Source organism: Antechinus flavipes, chromosome 1 (genome assembly GCF_016432865.1).
Source record: "Antechinus flavipes isolate AdamAnt ecotype Samford, QLD, Australia chromosome 1, AdamAnt_v2, whole genome shotgun sequence".
Classification (NCBI taxonomy): Eukaryota; Metazoa; Chordata; class Mammalia; order Dasyuromorphia; family Dasyuridae; genus Antechinus; species Antechinus flavipes.
The window spans coordinates 642,444,759-642,466,362 of NC_067398.1; positions in this window are offsets into that span (position 1 = coordinate 642,444,759).

The following is a 21,604-nucleotide window of genomic DNA, read 5'->3' on the forward strand; positions in this document are numbered from 1 at the left end:
TCTCTCTCTCTCTCTCTCTCTCTCTCTCTCTTTAACTTTAGGCCTCTTCTCTCCCACTGTGACTTTCCCTGAGGGGGGAGGAGTGGATCCTCATTCCAATGATGAATATTCTCATATCTAGTCACCCTTCACATCCCAGTGACTCTGAACATCCATAGATCATTAGTCAAACCCCCTTCCACCGTCCCACTCAAATGTCCCATTTCAAAGTTTCATCCCACTCCAACTGACTCTCTTGACATATTCTCTGGAATGCCTTAGATTGCAAATTTGCCTTCTTAAATCTTTTCTTCTAATTCCTTTCATCTAGTGACTCTTATTGAAACCTGTCTTCCTCCTGATGAAACAATCTCCGTGGCCATCTTTCCCAGCACTGGCTGCTATTTTTCTTCTATCCTGGAAGTAATTCCAGGGCAAGGGAATTGGAATATTCCTTGTTCCCTATTGTCTCTTCCAGGTTTGTCCCTTTCCTCCATAATTCAATGATTGCTATTCCTTTGAGGTTTATGTTATTCATATCCTAATCAAAATCCTGGTAGCTGTTTATAAACTTCTAAATCATTCCCCTTTCTTCCTCAATGTGACCTTTTTTCCCCCAATGGGCTTTGACATATATGTTGATACTCCATTAAATATTCTAACCACTCAGTGCTTCAACCAAATGACGTCCCATGAGCTACTCCTCCATTTAACTTCAGTCACAAATATAGTGACATAGGGAGATGAATCCAAGATAGAGCAGTAAAGACAGGAACTTGCTTCACCTCTCTCCCAAACTGCTCCAAATTCCTTTAAATAATAACTCTAAACAAATTTTACAGGATCAGAACTATAGTAGTTCTGCAAAAGATTGAGTAGAACATTTTCCTGCTAAAGTTAACTTAGAAAGTCAGCAGAAAAAAGACATTAGGGTAGAAGTACAATATGAATCCTGCTACAGGTTATGCCATGCAGTCCCAAACCCTGCTCCAGTCCCAGACCTGACCCCATGTCAGTAAAGCAGGAACAGGTCTAGGGATGTCTAAATAAGTGTCAGAACAGGTGGCTTCCAGATCTCTCAGCCCAGAAACATGAACAAGGACTTGGAAGGCCAGCAAAGAAGATCTGTGGAACCAGAATGGGAGCTCAGTGCACAATTCCAGTGTAGGCCACATCAACATACCTTGGGCCTGGATCCCACCCCAGCTCCAGGTCCAGCCCCAGCCCTGGCCTTGGCCCCATACCAGTAAAGCTGAAATGAGTCAAGGGACCTCTGAATCAAAGGCAGTACAGGTGGCTTCTAGACCTCCCAACCCAGAGACACTAAAGACAGCTTGAAAGGTCAGCATGAAAGATCTGTCAGTAGTGTTGGAATCCTTACAAACTGCTAACTCATTAGAGCTGATAAATTGTTGATTTGATCTTATAAGAAGATGTTTTGGGCCAGAACCTGAAACAAGGTAGTAAGTAGAACTAATTAGTACAATACTTGTGAACTCCAATAATACAAGTAGGGTGAGAGAGCCTTGGGAAATCAGTAAATCAAGAATAAGCATGGGCACTAGTGGTGGTGTTAGCTTCCCGTAGCCTTAGCTCATAGGAAATCTTTTTTATTAGAAGTGAGGAAAGTCTCTGTTGCTTTAGCACACTAGATCTTACAGCTATAATGGGGCAGGGACACTCCTAACAATTCCAGGGCAGAAAAGAGTACTTTTGGTCAGATTCCTAGAAGGATCTCTGAAAACAGCTGTACAAAATTCCTAAAGTTTGGGACAGTGCACCCTCAAACCTGGAAATAGAGTTGTAATAGGCTGAAATTGAGTTGATGCACTGAAGCCCAAGCACTTAAGGCTAATTACTGATCGGACAATACTCTATTAGCATTTGCTTGGAAAATGGCCCATCCCACCATTCTGTGCTGGCTTGATCTGTTGGTGTATAGAGAGATTAGGAGGAGGGATTAGAGGGTGGAGTAAGACAAGCCAGAGTGACTCCTGGCCAGATTTGTGTGTCCATTCCTCTGACTTCGACAAAAAATAAAGACCAAGGGGTTTTGCTTATCCTGAGTCCAGCTGATTTTAATGTATCCAGGGTCTAACTCGGTCTTCTCACAGAGCCCTCCATTGACAAAGAGTTAAAAGCAGAGTGATAGGGTAGAAAAAAGAGCAGACAATAGGAAAAGGTTCTGACCATAGAAAGTTACTTTGGTGAAAAGGAAGATCAAAACATGTATTCCAAAGAAAATAACAAAGTACAAGCTCCTACATTCAAAGATTTCAAGAAAAATAATAACTGAACTCAGAGTATTGAAGAATTCAAAAGGGATTTTGAAAATCAAGTAAGAGAAATAGAGGAAAAATTTGAAAAAATAAATGAAAGTGGTACAAAAGGAAATACAAAACAAAAGGCTAATGAGGCAAAAAAGTGCCTTCAAAAGTAACATTGGCCAAATGGGAAAGGAGATACAAAAGTTTACTAAGGAAAATAATTCCTTAAAAATTAGAACTGAGCAAATGAAAGCTAACAACTTTATGAGAAATGAAGATACAATAAAGCAAAACAAAAAATGAGAAAATTGAATAAAATGTAAAATATGTCATTTGAAAAATAATTGACCTAGAAAATAGATCCAGGATACTAAAGAAGGAAAAGGATCTGTATATGCCAAAATGTTTGTGGCAGCCCTGTTTGTAGTGTCTAGAAACTGGAAAATGAATGGATGCCCATCAATTAGAGAATGGTTGGGTAAATTGTGGTATATGAATGTTATGGCATATTATTATTCTGTAAGAAATGACCAGCAGAATGAATACAAAGAGACTTGGAGAGACTTACATGAACTGATGCTAAGTGAAATAAGCAGAAGCAGGAAATCATTACATACTTCAACAATGATACTGTATGAGGACGTATTCTGATAGAAATGGATTTCTTTGACGAAGAGAAGATCTAACTACGTTTCAATTGATCAACAATGAACAGAAGCAGCTACACCCAAAGAAAGAACAATGGGAAATGAATGTAAACTTTTTGCATTTTTGTTTTTCTTCCTGGGTTATTTTTGCCTTCTGAATCCAATTCTTCCTGTACAACAAGAAAACTGTTAGGTTCTGTACACATAAATTGTATTTTGGATATACTGTGACGTATTTAACATGAATGGGACTGCTTGCCATCTGGGGGAGGGGTGGAGGGAAGGAGGGAGGAGAAAAGTCAGAACAGAAGTGAGTGCAAGGGATAATGTTGTAAAAAATTACCCAGGCATGGGTTCTGTCAATAAAAAAAATTATAATTATTTTTAAAAAAGAAAGAAAGAAAATAGATCCAGGAGAAATAATTTTAAAATTATTTTTAAAAGTCATGATCAAAAAAGAGCCTGGACATCATTTGAAATCATCTTTCAAGAAATGTATTCCTTATTCTGCTTGTTTTATTCAACATTAGTTCATGTAAATCTTTTCAGGCCTTTCTAAAATAATCTGGTTTATCATTTTTTATAGAACTATAATATCAATTACTTTCATATACCACAATATATTTAGCCATTCCCCAATTAATGGGCATCTACTCATTTTCTAATTCTTTGCTACAACAAAAATAGCTGTTACATTTTTGCACATAAGCCCTTTATGTTTTCCCTAAAATACAGACTCCAAAATGGCCATTTTGAATAAAAGGGTACGCACAGTTTTAAAGGCCTTTGGACATATTGCCAAATTGCTATCCAGAATGGTTGGATCATTTTACAACTCCACCAACAATGATTAGTATTCCAGTTTTCCCACATCCTCCCCAATGTTTATCATAATCTTTTCCTGTCATCTTAGCCAATCTGAGAAATGTTAAGTGGTATCTCAGAATTGTTTTAATTGGCATTTCTCTATGCAATAATGATTTGGAGCATTTTTTCATATGACTATAGATGACTTTAATTTCATCATGTGAGAATTGTCTGTTCATATCCTTCAACTATGTGTCAATTGGGGAATGATATGTATTCTTATAAATTTGACACAGTTCTTTATATATTTTAGGAATAAGACTTTTATCATAAAAAAATGGCTGTAAAATTCCCTTTTAATATTGTTTGTTTTGGTTTTGTTTGTGCAAAAACTTTAATTTAATATAACCTAGGTTTTCAATTGTTCCTTTTGTAATTTTTTTCTAGTTCTTCTTTGGCATAAATTCTTACCTTCTCCAAAGATTTGATAGGCAAACTATCCCTTGCTCTCCTAAATTGCTTAGTGTATCACCCTTTATGCTCAAATCATGTACCCATTTTGACCTTATTTTGGTATGGAGGTGAGATGTAAGTCTATGTCAAGTTTCTGACTTTTTTTTTTCAATTTTCTCAGCAATTTTTGTGAAATAGTGAGTTCTTATCCCAGATGCTGGAGTTTTATTTATTGAATACTAGATTACTGTTTTCATTGCTTATTGTGCTTTGTGTATCTAAACTATTCCACTGATAAACTACTCTATTTTTTATTTTATTTTGTATTATACTTTTTTTTATATACAAAACATATGCATGGGTAATTTTTCAACATTGACCCTTGCAAAACCTTCCTTTCCAACTTTTCCCCTCCTCCCCCCTTCCCCCTCCCCCTAGATGACATAGTCCCATACATGTTAAATATGTTAAAGTATATGTTAAATACAATATATGTATACATATTTATACAGTTATCTTGTTGCACAGGAAAGACCAGATTTAGAAAGGAAGTAAAAATAACCTGAGAAGAAAAAAACAAAAATGCAAACAAATATTAACAGAAAGAGTGGAAATGTTATGTTGTGGTCCATACTCAATTCCCAGTGTTCTTTCTCTGGGTGTAGCTGATTCTATTCATTACAGATCAATTGGAATTGATTTAGATCCTCTCATTGTTGAAGAGAGCCATATCCATCAGAATTGATCATAATGTAGTATTCTTGTTGAAGTATATAATGATCTCTTGGTTCTGCTCATTTCACTTAGCATCAGTTCATGTATGTCTCTAAAAGCCTCTCTGTATTCATCCTGCTGGTCATTTCTTATAGAACAATAATATTCCATAGCGTTCATATACCACAATTTATTCAGCCATTCTTGAATTGGTGGGTATCTCTTCAATTTCTAGTTTCTAGGCACTGCAAAAAGGGCTGCCACAAATATTTTTGCACATATGGGTCCCTTTCCCTACTTTAATATCTCTTTGGAATATAAGCCCAGTAATAACACTACTGGATCAAAGGATATGCACAATTTGATAACATTTTGAGCATAGTTCCAAATTGCTCTCCAGAATGGTTGGCTCCATTCACAATTCCACCAATAATGCATCAGTGTCTCAGTTTTCCCACATCCCCTCCAACATTCGTCATTATCTTTTTCCTGTCATCTTAGCCAATTTGACAGGTGTGTATACTACTCTATTTCTGGGTCAGTACCAAATGATTTTGATTACTTCTGCTTTATAATATAGTTTTAGATATGGTACTTTTAAGCCCCATAATTTGTATTTTTTCATCAATTCCCTTGACATTCTATTTTTCAAGAAATTACCAATAAAAGCTGTCCTGATATTCTAAAATAAGAGGGTAAAATAAAAATTGAAAGAATCCACCAATCCCCTTCTGAAAGAGATTCCAAAATGAGAACTCCCAGGAATATTACAGCCAAATTCTGTAATTCCCAAGTCAAGGAGAAAATATTGAAAGCATCCAGAAAAAAAACAATTCAAGTATAGTGGAGCCACAGTCAGTATAGCACATGATTCAGCACCTTCTAAATTAAAGGAGTGGAGTACTTGGAATAGGGATATTCTGGAGAACAGTAGGCAAAAATTACAACCAAGAATCACCTAGCCAGAAAAAAATGAGTTTAATCCTTCAGGAGAAAAGGTAGAAAACTTCTCCTACTCTTATCTTTTTTTTTATTACTAGAGAGAACACACTATCTTCCTTGACACTCAGGCTCATAATTTAGAAGTCAACTTGGATTCCTCACTATCTCTCTCATTCTCCATATCCAAATTATTGCCAAGACCTGTTTTGCCTTTGCAACATTACTCAGATATACTTTTCTTCTGTTCTCTTACACTTCCACCTTTCTAGTTCAAGCCTTCATCATCTCATTTTTCAATTATTGCAATAGCTTAAGGATGGCACTAACTTCCTCAAGTTCCTCATTGCTTTAATCAATTCCTAAATTTATCTGTTAAATTTATTTTCCTTAAATACACATCCAACTATATCAAACCTCCCTTTCCTTGCTTTCAGTTCAATAAACTCTAGAGCCTTTTTATTGCCTCAAAGGATAAATACAAAATGCTCTGTTTTGCATTTAAAGTACTTACTCAGTCCCTTCCAGTGTTCTTACACTTTATACCTTAAATGTACTCTTCAATCCAATGATATTGGCTGTTTCACAAACAAGATACTCTACTTCTTGATTCTGGACATTTTCTCTACATATCCTCCATTCCTGGAATGCTGTCTCTTCTCTGTTGCATCTAACAATCTTCTCTGGCTTCTTTTAAAATCCAGTAGCTTCTGCAGGAAGCTATCCCTAACTTCTCTTAATTTCAATTTCTTCCCTCTGTTAATTATTTTCTATTTGTTCTGTGTATAACTTGTATGTTGTTCCCTCCCATTAGATTGTAAGTTCTTTGAGAGTAAAGATCATCTCAGGAGGATGATTTTAGAGAGGTCTGGAGAGACTTGCATGAACTGATGCTAAGTGAAATGAGCAGAACCAGCAGATCATTGTACACTACAACATCAATATTATATGATAATCAATTCTGATGAATGTGCCTCTTTCCAACAATGAGAGGACTGATTCTGGTTCCAATGATCTTGTGATAAAGAGAGTCATTCACACCTAGACAGAGGACTGTAGGAACTGAATATGTATTACAACATAACATTCTCACCCTTCATGTTGTTCACTTGCATTTTGTTTTCTTACTCATTTACTGTCTTTTTTTGATCTGATTTCTCTCGTGCAGCAAAAGAATTGTGTGTGTATTCATATATATATATATATATATATATATATATATATATATATATATATATATATATATATATATATATTGGATTTAACATATATTTTAACATGTTTAACATATATTGAATCGCTTGCCATCTAGGGAAGGAGGTGGGGGGAAGGAGGAGAAAATCTGAAAGGCAAGGCTATGCAAGGGTCAATGTTGTCAAATTATCATATGTTTTGCATATGTTTTGAAAATAAAAAGCTTTATATAAAAAAGAAAGTAAAGATCATCTTTTGATGCTTTTCACATTCTCAGTGCTTAACAAAGTGACTGAAAGATAGTAGGCACTTAATAAACATTTATTGATTGATCCTCAGAGATTCCTGTAAATCCATACCAGGAATCTTTTCTCCCTTATGAAACCAGAATATCAATCTTAGGATTTTTCAATTTTTCTTTCTCTGGAAAAAAGGACCACATGGGAGATCCACCCTTTTTTGAAGAAGGTAAAGTATGTGTGTGGGCAGGAGAAGGAAGGAGGAGGGCATCTCTTTGGCAGATCTCAATTCCAAGCTGCCCGGGAAAGGTTGAAAACAGCTGGTAGGGAGGGGGAACACATATAAGAAATTTCTTGACAAGGTGTCTTTTTTATTCACTCAAGATGATGGTGAAACTGAAAACAACAGCCTGAAGCTTTTCAGACATCAGCCAAGCAGTCTTGTAACTCTGCCAAACATAAGAATTGGGAAAATGACAAGCTGATTTGCCTGCCAGGCTAAGATCTCCTTAGAGCCAGGGGCTGGCCATGGACTGAAACTTCTTTAGGTACCTTAAAGTCTCAGTTAAAGTCTTTTCAATTTTACTCATATGAATTTGATTCTCTTCTATTCATTCCACCTACTGAGTCAACCATGTAACATGGAAATTCCTCCTTCTTCTCCCCCATGAAAATTATGTGTGCTAAAGATGCGTTAAGATAAGGATGGTGTCAGGCAGAAGGAACTTAATATTTTTGCTATGTTTTGCATAGCCTCACTTGGAGTTCTCTGCTCAGATCTGTGTTCAGGTTCAGAAGTACCTTGATGAGGTTAGAAATTCTCAGAGTATTTAGAGAATTGTGAAGTAGTTCTTAAGTTGATCAATTAAAATAACTAGAGATGTTATATAAAGTTTCAAAAGTAGTTCCTCACAGACATCACCATGTAATCCACTCAACCTCTTTTCAAGGGCTATGAGTTCAAGGATCTAAGGTTGATCTATAAGTCCTGTTTCAAAATAGGGCTATAGTAAGTTCCAAATAGTGGGAATTACAAATACTCTTTAATTAGTGTCATATATTCAAAGTTGCAGTATTTGAAATCATAATCATGTCAAATATGCAGGAGAAACACATGGTATGTGTTTGAAGTCAAATTCATGGTATGGATTTGAAAAAATGTCACTACTTCAGTAGATTTGCTATTTACAAAAGCAGATATATTTGTATTTTTTTTCTCTTTCATTCATTATACCCACCAAGAATTGATACAGAAAATTATCTTACTATAGTTAAGGTATAACTTATGTATAGGTGTTCCTAAATGTGGGTAATAAAAGATTCCCATAAAAACACCCATTGTAACGAATGCATATTGAATACAGAGCAGCATTCATTTTACCCCAAAAAGAATTACAAAAGAATAATAAGAGTCTACAAATATTTTAAATTTTCTGTTAAGTTCAAATTTGCTTGATAGAAAGGATTGAAAATCTGCAACTTAGTTGAATGTCTATTTTTTTCTCATTCAAAATTAGCAATTTTTGCTAATTGATATGATATTTGCTAGATCTGATATGCTAGATATGATATTTCTGGTCACAGGTCTAGTTCTTTTGATTGTCCAATAGATATGATTCTAGGACCTACAGTCTTTTATTGTGGCTGCTAATAAATTCTGTACAATTTCAATTGTAGCTCCAGTGTATTTGAATTTTTTTCCTTATTTCTTGAAAAAAATTTCTCTTTGATCTGGGGAGTTCAAAATTTGGCAATAATATTCCAGTGTGTTTTCTACAAAGGATCACTTTGACGTGGTGATTGGTGGATTTTTTTCTGTTTTTACTTTTCCTTTCATGTTCTATCATGACAAGAAAATTTTTTTGGATTATTTCTTTCATTATTGTGTGAAGGTTCTTTTTTTTTTTTTTTTGGTCATAACTTTCAGGCAGTCCACTTATTCTCATATTTTCTCTTCTTGATCTCTTCTCCAGATCTGTCATTTTTCTCATAACATGTTTCACATTCAATAGAATGTGAATGTCTTTTCTCATTCTTGATAATTTTTTTAAAATTTCTTGGTCTCTTATAGCTTCACTGGTCTCCCCTTGCACAATTTTAATTTTCAAAGAATTATTTTCATCTTTGATATTCTGTACCTCCTTTTTCTAATTAGTTATCTTTTTTCATAATTTTTTTTTGTACTTTTTTTTTTTAGTTTTTCCTCAATATCTCTCATTTGATTTTTAAATTCCTTTTTGAGTTCTAAATTTTTGAGTCAGGAGCCTTTTCACCTTACTCTTTGAGATAGAAGCTTTTCTTTTCTTTTTACTAAAATGTGCACCTCTGAAGATGAACCCATCTTCCCTGTTTCCATAATATATTGGAATGGTGGGGTTCTTTCTTCTTTGCCAGTTCATTTTTTTAAATAAAAGATATTAATGTAAGCACCTCTAATTGTGGAGAGAGAGGAATATGCCTCAAGCTTCCCTTCAGTTCTCTACTCTGACCTGGAACCTCAAACCAACAGAGCTCCATCCTAGTACAAGTGCCTGCAACCAGCAACGTTCCTGCTTGCTGCTTTTGCACTTTTGTGTTCTGGTTGCTTCTCACCCAGGGTCATGTCTCAGCAGCATGGCTGGGTCTGGTTCTTAAACAAGGTTCACTCAGTCCTCCCAGACTCAGACTGTAACTGGACACATAGAATGGGAGGTGAAAGTCTCTGGGGTTCCAGTTATACCTAACCAGACCCAGGCCTCTCCACTTGATGTTTCTGGGGCGCTAGCCCAGAGTTTTTTGCACTTCAGATGGGATAATTCCTAGCTCAGAGTCTCTTTTCATATCTTTTCGGGTTGTATCAGGGGGACCTCTGTTCTGCCCCAAGTTTTCTTGATTTTTCATCAGTCTATGTTCACTCTAAAGTGCAAATTTATTCTATTTGTGGGGGGAATTGGAAAAGCTTAAAATGTACCAACTTACTCCTTCATCTTCCCAGAATTCTCCCCAAGAATCTCCAAATAGGTACAGAAATTGGCATACAAAACTGATAAACATATCCAGATGTGGTCTCACAGGGCAGTGAAACTATCTTCTTTCTCCTCATTCGCAAAAAGTATACTTCCTCTGACCCCCTTTTTATTCTGTTTTTATTTTCAAAATATATGCACAATTTTTTTTAACATTGATCCTTATAGTCTTGTGTTTCAGATTTTCCTCTCCTTCTCCCCGTCCCCTAGATGGCAAGTAATCCAATATATGCTATTCATGTTAAAATATATGTTAAATCCAATTTGTGTAAGCATTTATACAATTATCTTGTTGCACAAGGAAAATCAGATCAAAAAGGAAAGAAAATGAGTAAGAAAACAAAATGCAAGTGAACAACATCAAAAAGATTGGGAATGTTATGTTGTAACACTCAGTTCCCACAATCCTTTCTCTGGATGTAGATGGCTGTCTTCATCACAAGATCATTGGAACTTGAATCAGTTATCTCATTTTTGGAAAGAATAACATTCACCAGAATTAATCATCGTATAATACTGATATTGCCATGTACAGTGATCTGGTTCTTCTCATTTCTCTTCACATCAGTTCATGTAATTCTCTCCAGGCCTCTCTAAAATCATTCTCCTGATCATTTTTTATAGGATGATAATATTCCATAACTTTCATATAGCATAACTTATTCAACCATTCTCCAAATAATGGGCATCACTCAGTTTCCAGTTTCTTGTCACTATGAAAAGGGCTGCCACAAACATTTTGGCACTGAATGTGCTGAATTCCCTTTTATAAGCGTCAGGAAGGATCAGATATTTACCATCTGCTCTGTTGCCATGTAGGTATATGCTTTATCTCTCTCAGTCCTTGCCCAGAACACACACACACACACACACACCCACACACACACACACACACGTACAAATAAAGGTTTTTTTTAAATTTATTTTATTTTAATATTTAATATTTTATATATTTTTATTTATTTTATATAATATTAATTGAACCCTCACCACTAAACATAAATCATTTTTCTCCTCTGTGTTTTGACTGATTCCCCATAATATTCTTTCTAAGCTTTTTTTTCTCCTCAGCTCCAGTATCATCCTTCTCCCCATTCCCCACAGAGGGATTGACCTTATATAACTCTGAAGACTCAGGCCATCTTTAACTTATTCCCTCTTTACCTTATTTTTATTCTTCACGTGGTCTCAATATCAACTCTCATGTATCCTTTTCTCTAAAATCAGAAAAGAGGTGCTTTTTTTTTTTGTCAAAACCAACCTTGCAATTTAAAATCCTTCGTTTCATTAGGTTCCATCTCTTCCAGGAGTCTATTCTTTTGAATATCCCTCTATCTCTCTAATATTCTTTTTTTTTATAAGTCTTTTGTTTGAACATCATTTTCATTTTTTTTCTATCATCCCTATCCTTTTTTACCTAGAGAACTCTATGTAATAGGATTTTTTAAAAGAGGGAGAAAATTTAGTTTAGCCAAACCAACCATATGGAATTTACAATGTTCCATTTTCTCTCATTCCTTAAATTCACACACACACACACACACACACACACACACACACACACACTTCTTCTGCCAAGAAGAGAAAATTGTTCATTTTCTTTGTTTTATTTCTATCTGAAGATTCTTGATCATTACAGTTACAAATTATTCAATACTTATTTTGTTGTTGCTGTTTGAAATAACACATGTTGCAATACTTGGGTGTATTGTTTTCCTGGTTCTGCTTATTTTGCTTTGTGCTAGTTCATATAGCTTCCTATGCTTCTCGGAAATCATATTTATCATTTCTTACAGTATCATAATGAAGAAATGAAAAAAATGGCATTAATTAAGTACTTACTATGTGCAAAGCACTGTGCTAAATGCTGGCAATACAAATATCAAAGAATATAGTCCCTGATCTCAAGAAGCTCACATTTTTATAGAAGAGACAATATTTGTCCAAGATTTCAGCTGTAAGACAGATGGTCCTTAGGGTATAGCAGCAAAACAGATCGTAATGGCTCTTCTCATATGTCACTTCCAGTGATAAAATCTTATCTCTTTCTGATTTTAAACTACTTAACAAAGACAAAGTCTTGAGTGACAAGAACTTTCTTTTCTAGGTCTTCAGTAAATGTGACTATAGTACTTTGCAGGAATGACTGTCAAACCGCATAGCCACAGGAGACACTGGCTAGATTGACGACTGAGACCACAAGACTTGTCTCTGAGTTCTTGTATTCAGGGTCTTAGGAAGTCTCCATTAGAATCTGAGGAAAGATGATCATCAAGTGGTATTGGTAATACAATAATCCAATTAGCATAGTCTGTTTATTATTTCTTCCTTGGAATTCTTCTCCAGCCTTCACTACCAGCTCATCTCCCCAGGTCTATTTTGATCATGCCATTGAAATCCCTTCACCATGTAAGCTTATTCTATCCCTGAACCATTTCTCACATTCTCACATTTTCATTCTTTGCCTCTGAGACTTCACCTTCTCCTGGATGCTTCTTCCCAGAATCTCCACTTTAAGAAAGCAGCAAAAACCTCTTAAGGCATTTATTCCATTTAAGGGCATTGCTAATTATTAGAAAGATTTTCCTGACATTGTGTCAAATTCATGTATGTATTTTGTATTTTTGCTCTGCTTCTGCTTTCTGGAACAAAACAGAACATTTCCACATGACAGCCCTTCAAATACTTGACCATATCCATCATCTGAGGCCTGGTGCTCCTTTATCTTCTTATTTTAGGTTTAAGAATGCCCAATTTCTTCAAATGATCCTCATGTGATATGTATTAAAAGCTCATCATAATCTTGGTTGTCACTCTTTAGATGCTGTCCGCTTTATTCTTGTCTTTTAGTTTATTATTTATCTAGTTTATTGTTATCCTTAAACCGAGAACCTCAGAATTTAATACAATATTTCTGATAGTCAAATGAGGGAAGAAGAAAATGAGTCAATCATTACTCTTGCCTTAGAAAGTCATGTCCTTTTTAAAATAACACAAGATTATATTCATTATTTGTTTTATCACATCACCTTGTTGAGTCATATGAAGTTTGCCATCCAATCAATTCCCAGATGCTTTTTTTTTTCAGAATGACTGCTATCTAGTTACTGTACTTCCCCATCTTATGCTTATGAAGTTATTTTTTGAATCAAAGAACAAACTTGTTCCTTTTTTAATAATCGAATTTTAATTTATTACATTTAGAACAGGATAGATAGGGAGTACAGTGTCTAGGTCTACAGTCAGGAAGACATCTTCCTAAATTGAAATCTGGTCTCAGACACTTATTGGTTCTGATCCTGGAAAAATCACTTAAACACAATTTGCCTCAATTTCCTCATTTGACTGATGAGCTTGAGAAGGAAATGGAAAGCCATTCTAGTATCTTTGCCTAGAAAACTTCAAAGGGAATCATGAGGAATTGGATTCCTCACACACACACACACAGAGGCATAATATTCAGATAAATATTCTAGCCAAAGGATCTGCAAACATGTCCTATGAATCAAATCCAGCCCACAAGCCATTCTTAGCTTATAGGATATATTAAAAAACAGGTGATGGGCCAAATTTGGCCCTCAGAACAAAGAGTTTGATCAGCTCTGAATCTAGCCTGTAAAAATCTTTTGGGATCCTGATTCTGAAATCCATTGTGCTAGCTATGACCCTTTGATATCGTCTTCAAATGTAATAAGCATCATATCTATGCCTTTATTCAAATTACTGTTAGGAATGTAAAACAATCCAAGTCCAAATTCAGACAATGACTCCTTTCATCAGAGATCTCTGACTACATTTACACTAAATAATTTACAACTATTTTTCTCTTCAGTCCAGACATCCAACTAGTTCAGAATTTGATTTTATTTTCATTTGATCTATATCTTTCCATCTACTCTACAAGAATAGTGGAAAACAGTTTATTAAAACTTTCCTAAAATCTAAGCAAGCTATATCCAAAACATTTCCCTTATCCAGTAGATTACTAATTCTGCTCCCCCTCAAAAAAAAAAAAAAAAAAAAAAAAAGGAAATGAGGCTAGTATGAACTGACTTGTTCTTGATAAATCAAGGCTGGCTCTTTGTGATCATTTCTTCTGATTCTAGATGTTCAGTAACATTTATTTAATGATCCAATCAAGTATTTTCCCAGGAATCCAAGTCAATGTCACTGGCATATTATTTGCAAGACCTGATCTTTTACTTTTACAAAAATTATTATGATGGCACTTGCCTATCTGCAATCATATTGTACTCCATTATTTTTTTATAACTTATGACATTGCTCTGGTTGCCTATCGATTCTTTCAGAATCTTAGGATATAGTTCACGTGAGTCTTGAATTTTCAAGAGTGGATAAATGTTCCTTACTATCTCTACTTATTTTGAGTATTGACTCACTGGTAGTCATTTCTCTTTTGTCATTTTCAGTGTAAAGATCATTCTCCTTTGCAGAGAAAAGAGATACAAAATAAGTCATACAACTCTTTCATCCATTGTTAGTTATCATCATCTCAATCTCCATAAACCGAGGATCTATCCTTTCATTGATCCTTTTTTTTTTGTTCCAGCTGAACAAAAACAAAACAAAGTAAAGCAAACAAAAAACAAAATTAATCCAAAACCAAAAAAAAAAAAATTCCTCCTCTCCCTTCAGCAGACTCAGTTTATTCTAGCCTTCAGCAGATTTCATAATTTTTTCATGGTTGTTCTTACTCTTATACTCATTTTTCTGTTTCAATATCTTCTTTTTGGCTTACAAATATATCCAGATTGCTCTCATTCTTTTTTTTTAATTTTTATTTTATTTATATCTTTCATATTACCATTTGTTTTTTAATATCCACTTTTGCTTTGGTCAGTGAATTATCATTTATAAGGATTACAAAGGAAAGAAGAGAGAAAAAAACAGATTAGCAAAACTAACAAATACATTAACTATATTTGATATCTGATTACGCTAATCATAATTAGGAGGAGTGGCAATTATTATTGTTCTTTCAATTTATTTATTGTGATATGTTGTTTTCCTAGTTCTAAATATTTCTACCTATGTGACCATTTAAATCTTTTTTCTACTAGATGGACAATGATGTCCATTTCAATTGTACAATTCTAACTCTATGATTCTATTTTACTTTGCCTCTCTGAATTATTTTTATTTGCTTTCCCTCACACAATGATTCAATAACATTACATTACATTCATATGTAACTTTTACTCAAGTAACTCAACCAATGTGCAATTATTTTGGTTTTAGTTTGTTACTAGAGGGGAGGAAATATTTCCTATAACTATGTATATTTTAGCATGGACATAGGAACTATTTTTCCTGGGCTTCTTCTAACAATAATAAAATATCTTCACTTAAGCTTATTATATCCTCAAACTATTGAGATGAAATTCTCTTCCTTTTAACAGCCAAAACCCTGGGGTAGGGGTAGGGTGATACTTTCTATCTTTTAATCTTTCTCACTTCCCACTCACTTTTCAATTTTTTGCTATCTTTCTTCTGACCTTGTTAATCAACAAAAACTGCTTTATCTAAAGTTATTAATGATTTCTTAAAATTGGCAAATGCGATGTCCTTTTCTCAATCCACATTGTCCTTACCCTTCTGCTTAGTTTTATAATACTGGCAAAACTCTCTTACTAGATGTTCTATGCTTTTGAGGATTCTCTTCTTACTTCTGGTAGCTGCTTCTTAGTCTTTTTTCCTGAATTGTTACCCATTCCCTATTTTCTATGAGTGGACGTACCTCTGTGAACTCTTCTTTCCATATTTTCTCTGTTGATGTTATGAGCTCAGATGGTTCAACTTTAATCTCTGGCCTATGACTCTAAGATATTTATATACCCAGTCTCAATTTCCCCCCAAATTAAAAATCCTGCAATAGTACTTACCTATTTGATACATTATAGAGTTATCAAATATATATCTGAAGCAGATCTAACTATTCCTTTCTCCAAAGACAAATGAAAACAAATAAATGAAATATTCTTCTCCTCCTAAATCCAATATTTCAATTACTTCAATTACAGGTATCACCATTATTCCAAACACCCAAACTTACAACAGCAGAGTTGACCTGAAACCTGGCCTTTTCTTCACCCTCATAGCTAATCAATTGCTTGGTTCAATTCTATGTCGATATTATAGTTCATATATATAACCCCTTTTGTCCTCTTCCAAAGCCATCATCCTAATTCAGTCCTTTATTGCATCTTAGTTAAACTTTGTCTCCTCTTGCCCTTTTGAGTACTGTCTCTTCCCCTTTACATTTCATCTTTCATAGACTACCAAGTTGATATTCCTAGACCATATTTTCCCCTCAAACATGAGATTCAGAAATGAAGTAGAAACATCCATTGTAGATGGCCTTCAGAAGGAGGTCATCCACAAAATGAAAGACAAATATAAAATGAGATAGGAAGCCAGGAGATGGACATAAGGAGGAAGCACTTTCCCAGCACAAGGGATAGCCACTGAAAAATCCCATGCCATAGTGACAAATGTTTTATGTCAGAAACAGAAAGAAGGTCTTTGGGTTAAGGAAGCTAGCAAAGACCTGTGATTAACTGAAGCTTTTTCTGCTTTTTCTTTCTTTCTTTCTTTCTTTGAGAATGGAAGAAACATGAATATATTTGTAGACAATTGGAAAACACCTAATAGACAATGAGGGTTGAAGAAACTAAGAAACTAAGTGGATTTGCCACAGAGGGCAAATACACTGGCAAAAAGAGGATGGAATGAGATCATCTATGCATATGGTGGAGCTTTCCTTGGCAAGAAGATGGGATACCTCATTATTTGCGACATGAATAAGGAGGAACTAGTAGTAATAGGAATTTGAGTGATGTGATATGAAGAAAAAAGAAGAGGCAGCTCATGATGTATTGCCTCAGTTTTTTTTTTCCTAATGAAATATGAGTCAAGGTTCTAAGCTAAGATGTTGGGTGCATCAGAAGCTGTGGGAGATCTGAGAAAAAATAAAGTATTTGAAAAAGTCGCTCAAAGGTAAGTTGGATTGTAAAATGATTAAGAAGGTATACAAGTATTGTTTTTTTCACAGTGATGGCTCCCCTGAAATTATATAATATGGAATTATAGTGGTAAATCCACTTTATCCCTTCTCAGAACTCCCACAGCTTCTCATTCACATCATTCAGTAGCAAGTGAAAAAGAGTAAGGGCAATGGGTAGTGGGAATAATTTAAAGCTGGGGTTTGTAAAGGCAAATTATTCTAGAGAATAAAGGAACAAGGCACTCAAGAGAAGAGGGCATTAAATTGAATTGGTTCAGCAAGAGGTCAAAGTGGGGAATGGAAAAGAATGCAGCTACTGTAGAAGTAATGACATGGCAAAGAACTGAAAGATAGATGAATTGGAAGTTGTGGTGGGAATTAAGATAAGTATTTTATGTTATAAGGCAGGAAGAGAAGTAGAATGACAACAAATTATGAGCAGATAAATGAATTCTTTTTATGTGCATGAATGTGGAACATTGTGGGTTTTGTCAAAATCAAGGATATAACCATATATGTGTATCTATAAGCATTTTAGAGAAGTAGGTCAAGGGAAATTAACAAATTGAATACATAGGAGGTTCAAATATCTGAGATAGCAATGATATGTAAAATATATGTTAAAAACTTCCTAATATGAGGAGACAGTTGAAAAAGAGAGAAAGACTGTGCTGAACTCATTGAGGAATAGAATGCATATAGGACAGTTGTAAGTAGCAGAATTTTGATTGGGTGATAAATATGGATTGAATGAACTTCAGAGCAGAAATGGTTTCTAAGTGATTATGGTAGATTCTGAAAGTGGCGGTAGTATGAAGTAATTTAATTCTTCCACTGTCACAAATATAGCAGTACTGGTCTGGAAAAGGTAGCCTAAGAAGCTGTCATAAGGAGCAAAACAGGTGTCAGTGAGATATGGCATGGGGAGGCCTGGCATAGAGAATCTAGCAGGAGGCTCTTAAAAAAGTACAAAAGTGTTGGCTACTATGTCCTGGTTCAAAAATCCAGTAGATCAGCAGATCAGCTATGAGTTCTCTAAGACAACTACAAAAAGCAAATTGTGAGTCCCTGAATCCCAGTAAAACTGGTGGGAGTTGGCCATGCCCATCCAACACAGTGGGAAAGCCTGCAGCTTCTCCAGCCCTAGCACAATCAGTAAAAAGCACTTGTCCACCAGAAGAAGAAGAATGGGACAATCTCCCCTGTGTTTTAGGAGCAGATTTCAACTTGCAAAAACAAGTGAAAAAAATAAAAAAAAATTAGCTTTAAACACAGGAAGCTACTATAGAAATAGGAAAGATAAGAACACAAACCCAGAAGAGGACAGTGAAGACAAAATGCATTCAGATGAAGCCTTAAAGGGGGATAAGAACTGGTCTCCAGCTCAAAAGGATCTCTTGGAAGAATTCAAAAAGAATTTTTTAAAAAAAAGAGATAGAAGAAAAATGGGGAAAAGAAATTAAAACAATGCAGAAGAGTTATGAACGTATTTTGGGGGGGGGTGAAGCTAACAGCTTAGAAAAGAAAGCACCAAAATTGATGGAAGAAAACAATTCCATAAAAATAGAATTTGCAAATGGAAAAAAAATTACAAACACAGACACATACATAGATTTACTAAAGAAAACAACTCCTTAAAAAACAGAATTAGTGAAATGGAAAAAAAATGAATAAGTACAATTTTCTTTAAAATTACAATTGAGCCCTGTTTGTAGTGGCTAGAAGCTGGAAAATGAATGGATGCCCATCAATTGGAGAATGGTTGAGTAAATTGTGGTATATGAACATTATGGAATATTATTATTCTATAAGGAATGACCAGCAGGATGAATACAGAGAGGACTGGTGAGACTTACATGAACTGATGCTAAGTGAAATGAGCAGAACCAGGAGATCATTATATACCTCAACAAAGATACTGTTTGAGGATGTATTCTGATGGAAGTGGATCTCTTCTATAAAGAGAGCTAATTCAGTTTCAATTGATCAAAGATGGGCAGACACAGCTACACCCAAAGAAAGAACACTGGAAGATGAATATAAACTGCTCGCATTTTTGTTTTTCTTGCCGGATTATTTATACCTTCTGAATTCAATTCTCCCTGTGCAACAAGAAAAGTGTTTGGTTCTGCACACGTATATTGTATCCAGGATATACTGTAACCTATTCAACATGTAAAGGATTGCTTGCCATCTGGGGGAAGGGGTGGAGGGAAGGAGGGGAAAAATTGGAACAGAAGTGAGTGCAAGGGATAATGTTGTAAAAAATTACTCTGGCATGAGTTCTATCAATACAAAGTTATTTTTAAAATTTCCAAAAAAAAAATAAAATAAAATAAAATAAAATTACAATTGGCCAGTGCAAAAGGAGATTAAAAAAGCTAATAAAGAAAATAATTCGCTAAAAATTAGAATTGGAGAAATGAAAGTGAAAGACTCAATGAGAAATCAAGAATCAGTTAAAAAAAAAAAAACAAGAAAAGAATAAATACCAGAAAATGTAAAGTATCTTATTGGAAAAACAGGTGACTTAAAAAAAACAGAGGGAAAGATAATCTAAGAATTATTGGAACACATGAAATCCATGATGACAAAAGAACCTGGGAAATATCTTTCAAGTAATCATCACGGAAAACTGTTCTGATATTCTAGAACCAGAGGGTAAAATAATGACTGAAAAAATCCACTTTTCACCACCTAAAAGAGATCCCAAAATGCCCACAGGACTTTAAAATTGTGCATGCCCTTTGAGCCAGCAATGTCTCTACTGTGTTTGTATCATAAAGAGATCAAAAAAGAGGAAAAAAGGACCCACATGTGCAACAATGTTTGTAGCAGTCATTTTTGTAGTGGGCAAGAAATTGGAAATTGAATGGATGCCCATGAAATGGGGAAAGTTATAGTATATGAATATAATGGAATATAAGAAGTGATGAACAGAAGAATTGATGAACAGATTGATTTTATTTATTTTAATTTTTAATATAGCACTCTAACATTACTTTATATATATTTATTTATTTTTAGAACTTTTTATTTTCAAAACATATGCATGGATAATTTTTCAACATGGAACCCTGCAAAACCTTGTGTTTCAAATTTCCCCTTCCTTCCCCTAACCCTGTCCCCTAGATGGTTAGTAATCCAATATGTCAAACATGTCAAAATCTATGTTAAATCCAATATATGTATATATATTTATACAATTATCTTTCTGCACAAGAAAAATCAGATCAAAAAAGAAAAAAAGAGAAAGAAAATAAATGCAAGAAAACAACAAAAAGAGTGAAAAGGCTATGTTCTGATCCCCACTAGTCCTATCTTTGGGTGTAGATGGCTCTCTTCATCACAAGATCATTGGAACTATGATCTCATTGTTGAAAAGAGCCATGTCCATCAGAATTGATCACTGTGTAATTTTGCTGTTGCCATGTATAATGATGTCTTAATTCTACTCACTTCATTTAGCATTAGCTCATCTAAATCTCTCTAGGCCTCTCTGAAATCATCCTGCTGATTATTTCTTATAGAACTGCTAGATAGAAACTCTCAGTGATAGTTGAATGGTTGTGGAAAAGATGATATATACCATTTGATGTAAGAAAGACACATTGAATTAAAATATTTTTTAAAAAACATAGAATCTGCAAGTAATGGGCTAGTCAAAAACCATTTATTAAGCACTTGCTAGTTGCCAATCAGAGGCAGCTTAATGGTTAAGTAGATAGAGAGAGTCCTGGGCCTGGAGTCAAAAAGACTCAATTCAAATCTTGCCACAGACATTTAAAAGCTGTATAAGCCTGGGCAAAATCCATTAGAGAAATAAATGACTCTGTCCTTGTGCTATGCTTTTTAGCATATTTTCAGCAATGTTGTCAGGTATTTTTAACAAGGAGGAAAAATGGTATCAAGGTCAGCTATCCTCCTGATGGTAAACTATTTAACTTTAAAAGCTTACAAGCCAAGAGTAAAGTGGAGGGAAAGTTGGTGCATGCGTTTTTGTTCATAAATTATTGTGATTGCCTCCAAAACTGAGATGCAACAAAGAATGGATCAATTTTCCACTGCTTGTATTAATTTTGGCCAAGAAAATTAAGTTTTTACACCAGTAAGAAACATACCATCCTTATATGGAACAATCAATTATGGTAAATAGAAAAATATTGAATACTGTGGATAAGTTTATTTACCTTGTTTATACACTTTCCAGGAATGTACCCATGAACGAAGAGGTTAAAACATACAACAGAACTAGTTTTATGTTTGGGAGACTGAAGAAAAGTATCAGTGAAAAGAGAAAGAGATTATCTACCCAACAGACAGTCTACAAAATCAT